We start from the raw sequence: 5,763 nt of genomic DNA on the forward strand, positions 1-5,763 counted from the left end.
TGCGTGTGCTGTACCAATTGGCGTGACCCAGTGCATGTGCTATACCAATTGGCATGACCCAGTGCGTGTGCTATACCAATTGGCATGACCCAGTGCGTGTGCTATACCAATTGGCATGACCCAGTGCGTGTGCTATACCAATTGGCATGACCCAGTGCGTGTGCTATACCAATTGGCGTGACCCAGTGCATGTGCTGTACCAATTGGTGTGACACCTGAGGATTTGAACACCTTGTGCCTGGAGCTGTGGGATGGAGATTCTGTGACGTTGCCCATTCCCCCGCTCGTCTCTCAGATTGTGTGCAGGGAGATCGGGATGGTTTCCCAAATGATGATGAATGTGAGACACTAAACTGGGCGGAATCGGGCTGAGATTGCAAAAGCTGGAGGCAGTGTTTTCACTGCGATGTGCTGAGACGTAGAACCCACCATCTTCTCACCCTGGGAGTCACAGAGCAAGGGGAGTCTGGAGGAAACGCCAGACTAGAGTCCTCTAATGGAGTTGTACAGAAAGGATTTGTGAGATGGAGCAGGGAAAGGACAGTGTCCTGTCCCCCACTGCCCAGTTCTCCCTCCCTCTCCTACACCAGATGAACCAGCACGGTTTGAGATCTGAACCAGCCCCAAAGTCACAGCTTGCTTCAAAATGACTCAAATATTCATAAAATAATCACACGCTGCATTCTGAATTTGATAATGTTAATGAAAGGATAAAGAATATGAATTTGTTTAAAATATTTATATAAAAATGAATATCAGCCGAGTGCACTCAAAGACCCATCAGTAATGACCAATTCTGATTGGGTAACAGCCAGCCAGTAGGTAATGACGTTAGAGAAAGTGCCTTTGAAAGCCAGCGCTCTGAAACCAGGGCTCCGACGAGGTCCCAAACATGCTCAGGTATTCCCAAGGAAGGAGCATTGAATTGAAATGTTTGAGTGGGTGACACACCTTCACTCTCAAGTCTTGTCTAGATCAACAGGTGTTTGGCAACTCAATCTGAGCCTTGGCGCTGCCCGGCGCGGTGCTGGTGCAGGGGTGCCCGGCGCGGTGCTGGTGCAGAGATGCCCGGCGCGGTGCTGGTGCAGAGATGCCCGGCGCGGTGCTGGTGCAGAGATGCCCGGCGCGGTGCTGGTGCAGAGGTGCCCGGCGCGGTGCTGGTGCAGAGATGCCCGGCGCGGTGCTGGTGCAGAGGTGCCCGGCGCGGTGCTGGTGCAGAGATGCCCGGCGTGATGCTGGTGCAGAGATGCCCGGCGTGGTGCTGGTGCAGAGATGCCCGGCGCGGTGCTGGTGCAGAGATGCCTGGCGTGATTCCTGGTCTCGCTATTAGCCGGGTGATTCCAATGCCACCCCGTGGTGGCAAAGGTTTGATGTTGAACTCTTTGGTTCCAGTTGGATCACTGGCCAATGGGCAGCTGAGTTATGTACATTTCAGAAAATGCCATTGTTTTAAATAAAAAAAATGAAAGTTTGGAATGTGAGTTCAATTTAATGATTTATGAAAAAACCCTGGCACTTGGCTTGGAGTGGACAGCCACAGGGACGTAGGTGCCCTGGGCAAGGTTGGCATTTATTGCTCATCCTTAATTACCTACAAAGGGAGGTAAAGACCCACTTCATGAACCCCTCGAGTTGTTTTGAAGAATTTCTGACCAAACTTTAATTGTAGCTTGATCCCTGAAAAATCAATGCAAAACGCAGGGTGAATTATGAATGTCACAGTAAAAGATACACTGGGAAACAGTGATCATAACACATGGGGAAATAGTGATGATAACTCCGGGTTAAGTTTGAGAGTGAGATGCTTTAATCATAAACAAAAATTTTAAACTTAAACAAAGATGTGGGTTTGATGTTGAACTCTTTGGTTCCAGTCGCATTAAAAGGTTCACCACAGGCCAACGGGCATCTGGATTTTGGACATTTCAGGACATGTCGTCATTTGAAACAATCCTTGCACTATTGGTAATCTACAATTCCATGATTCACAAATACCTCGAAATATCCAGTCTAGGATAATTGAGAATGAGCTGGTTAGAGACACAGTAAAGTTCCCCAGACAAAGGAAGAAGGATTGAACATGATGCTGTGGTATTATCACTGAACGGTGAGGGAAAGACATCTTAGACATTACAACCTGCAATTCACTGGTCATGGTGTTGAAGTTCGGGTGTAACTGGTGATTTTGTGGATTTGATGACAGGATGTGACTTGTTGCTGTGTCCTAGTTATACTCTCATTTCCCATCTGATCTGAAACCTCTGTCTGGGAATTTACTGAGGCTGTTGCGAGCTTCTTATCTCTATCAGTAACAACGTTCCATGTCGCTGTGTGAGTTCATAGCCAGGAATTGCTGTGGATTGAACAGTTTCCGAGTATGTTTCAGACACATTAAGGGACATATTTGATTTTGTAATGAGCCAGAATTCATTAATAATCTGACAGTAAAAGCAAGAAAGACTTGTAATCATCCAGCACTCCTCACACCTACTCATCATCTCAAGGTGCTTTCTAGACAATGACCTTCTTTTCAAGTTTTAATGTAGGTAACATCAGCCAATAAGGCGGCAGCCTGAGTAATCCTGGCTGGGAATTCAGATGGGAGAAAAAGCTTGGAATGGGAATTTGAAAAGCAATAATCGAAGGCTGCAGAAACAAAGGCCTGCATCAAATCGAGTCAAAATCCCCAATAATGTTCAAAATACAGAATGAAAAACACTCTGAATGCTCACAGCATTCCCAATAAATAGATGAATTGATGACACAAATAGAAGCAAACAGGAATGATCTAATAGGCATTACGGAGACACGGCAGCTGGGGGACCAAGGCTGGGGACTGAATATTCAAGGATAGTCAACATTTAGGAAGTTCAGGAAAAGCAGAAACAGGAGGTGGGGTAGTGTTGCTCGTGGGGGGGTGGCACGGTGGCACAGTGGTTAACACTGCTGCCTCGCAGTGCCCACAAATACACCCACTTAATGTACAGACTGTCAGTCAAACCCATTGTCCCATTAAACTGGAAAGAATGGTGGGACACTCAGTTCTGTGACCCGTGTTCCCAGCCTGTGTAATTCTGTGTCAGATACACTAAACCATCTCAATACAATGATAAATCTCCAGTTCTGAATGTTCTAACTGTAGAACCCACACACAATACAGGAGCTGACACACACAGCAGCACAAACCAGGGAGAGTTATTTTAATCACAAGTGAAACTTCTCCAAACCAAACCATAACTTGTACTTACCCCCAGAAACACAGAGGGACAGAGTCAGAACAAAAAGAGTTTTACTGATCATCTCGACAGAGTGACAATCCTGTTTCTCCACACCGTTTATTGTATGTCCAGTAAACACATTGAAACACAAAGTGTCCCAGCAACTGCAGCTGGTTTCATATCCTTTTCTTCACCAGCGAATGAAGTTAAAGAGCAGATAAAGAGGAAGCGGTGACAATGAGCCAATGGCTACTCCCTTTCCTGGGTGGAACTGTTATAAGTGACGTTTATCATTTGTTGAGTGAAGCTCTGCACAATAAACTGGTTTAAGATGAAGAGTTCACACAGTGAAGGAGACAATAGCTACAGAAATGTAGATAGTTGGAACATTTATTGAAAATCTCCGAAACCAAATCCTCTGTCCCTTGGTAACAACAACCAACATTTATATAGCCCCTTAAACATAGAAAATCCTCACAGGATTGTCCACAGGAGAGAAAATAAATTAAATTTACATCAAAGCAAAGAAGGAGAAATGAGGAACAAATAACCAGAAACTCGATCCTGGGCAGAGTGTTACAGAGGAGCGAAAACTGACAACATGGGGCCTGATTGGAACCTGCCCAATCCCCCCGGCCCTCCATCCCCACCCTGCACCTCCCCCCCACCTCCCGCGCCCCCCCCCCCATCCCCCGGCCTCCCCGACCCCCACTCCCACCCCGGTTCGAACAGCAGCGTGTGTTTAACCCACGCCCATTCACCGCGATGGAAGCAGAACATTCACGTTTGCTGGCTGCTCATTGCCGTGGTTTCTGTGGTCAGCCTGCTCTAACTGCGCTGTTCATTGGCTCCTCACATCAGCTGGAGCCTGACATCCAGAGTATTTAGTACCACTTAAAGCTCAACTATAGGAGCATTGTCACTGCTGGTGATGCTGGGATCATTCACAATACTCTGCAATGTAGGACCCACCCTGGGGGGAGGGGAGAGAAACAGGGGGAGACACACGGAAACTACAGACCCCAACTGAACCCCGAGAGAGTTTTGACGTGAGCCAGTGGGTTGACAGGAGAGGGATGTAAGGGGATGTTTGTGAATGGAGAAAAGATGGAAAGAGCTTCCTTTGCATTCCAGGATGATGCTGGAGTAGTGAATGGTTTTGGGAGGGGATAGCAGGGCCTGATGGTGCCTGAGTGGCCCATCCAATGATGCCAATGATTGGTGAAACCAGTTGTAGCCGTTGCTGTCTGTGAGCCTTGGATTGAAGGGAGTGAGGTGGGTTCATCCCAAGGGGAATAACCATGGGGAGAGAGAGGATTTTACTGATGACAATGACCTCAAAGGTGGGGCTGAAGGTGTGATTGAGCAAAACAGTGGCTCCAAATGGAGAGGCAAAGGCTGGCCCACTAAGTGTCTGAAAGCTCCTTTAGAAATTACTGACAGATTTTAGGAATTATACCGGAACCCAAACCATTCTTTAAGTTGAATCGAGTTCAGATCCCGGCCAATCAGGATCCAATGGGAATGCTGCAACAGTCTAATGGGGCTGAATGTCCATAAAATATACACGTTTCTATACAGCAAATACACCTGTAATCTGCTTCACCCTGAACTCAATATTATTAATAATAAATCCAGGCTGATGATCAGTGAACTGGATATTTTGTTGAAGATTGGTTTTATTAGTGAGTTGAAAAGAATGAGAGAACACACAAACCACAGCTCCAACACCTTATTTTTGTTTGTACATTTATCAGCCTCTATCTTCACTCACACCACATTTCAAACCCATGGAAGGTCAAAATGCAAAAGCTGATATCCGGCTTGGTGCAAACTCTGATCAACAACAACATCCTGCATTTGTGTAGCACCCTTATCTTAGCAACGCTACTTCCCAGGGATCCACAGATGACATCATTCCAGTAATGTGGCGACCAGTAATGAATGCAGCACTCTAATTGTGTCCAAACCAACGTTTAATTAAATTGCAACATGACACCCTGACCCTTGTTCTCAATGCCCCGACCAATAAAGGCAAGCATGACATTCACCTTCTAACCTCTAAACACGAGGAGAAACCTTTTGACCCAGGGACTGGGTAAGAGCTGGAATGCACTGCCTGAGAGAGTGTGGTGGATGAAGGGTTAATCAAGGATTTCAAAGGGGAATTGGATCCTTATCTGAAAGGCAAATGTTGACAGGGCTACGGGGAAAAGGCAGGGGAGTGACATTTGGTGAATTGCTCCTTCAGGGGGTCAGCACAGACACCAGGCTGAATGGCCTCATTCTGTACTGTAGCCATTCTCTGGTTCTGTGAACCTCGGGCCATGGGATCAGGGAGAATAAATGGATCACAGAGGAGTGTTCATGGAGAGAGTCGGAACTGAGGAATTTAATGAGGAGACAAGTGGGGTCAGGGTGTGGGGGGACGGGATGGCTCGTTGGGTTGGGTGTTAGTCTGGAAGATCAGGAGTTAGGACTGTGTATCAGGGAGAAGGTGGATAGATTGCTGAGAAGAACGTAATGGAGAATGGGGAAATGGGGT

Source organism: Carcharhinus amblyrhynchos, chromosome 12 (assembly GCF_965287045.1).
Source record: "Carcharhinus amblyrhynchos chromosome 12, sCarAmb.v2.hapA, whole genome shotgun sequence".
In the NCBI taxonomy this organism is placed as follows: Eukaryota; Metazoa; Chordata; class Chondrichthyes; order Carcharhiniformes; family Carcharhinidae; genus Carcharhinus; species Carcharhinus amblyrhynchos.